At 36.7% G+C, this 341-nt stretch overlaps 1 protein-coding gene across 1 annotated transcript in view; it reads right to left on the bottom strand.

Annotated features, from left to right (window-relative positions):
- Nucleotides 1-341, bottom strand: part of LOC106881037 (uncharacterized) — a 7,347-nt gene that overhangs the window by 3,716 nt on the left and 3,290 nt on the right. The window lies entirely within an intron of this gene.

The following is a 341-nucleotide window of genomic DNA, read 5'->3' as shown; positions in this document are numbered from 1 at the left end:
ACACAAAGACACCGACACACACACACACACACATATGTACGCAGAAACATTTATACATATACATACACGTATGTATACAAATACTAGGTTCACCAAATAACTCAATAAATGACAAATTCTAATGGGAAGCCACAAATTCTCATCAGTTCATTATTAAAGGCCAGCGGGAGGATGACAGTGGTTGCTGTGAACATGGAGAACTTCGTCCTTACCTGCGTGAATGCGACGGTGTAGGATGGTGTGTATATTTCTGAGTGTATTTGCACTGATACACAATGTGTTGAAAGCACACATACACATATCCATGTACATTCATTGATATATATATATATATATATATA

This window comes from Octopus bimaculoides, chromosome 19 (assembly GCF_001194135.2).
Source record: "Octopus bimaculoides isolate UCB-OBI-ISO-001 chromosome 19, ASM119413v2, whole genome shotgun sequence".
Classification (NCBI taxonomy): domain Eukaryota; kingdom Metazoa; phylum Mollusca; class Cephalopoda; order Octopoda; family Octopodidae; genus Octopus; species Octopus bimaculoides.
This window is presented reverse-complemented; position numbering and strand designations above follow the sequence as displayed.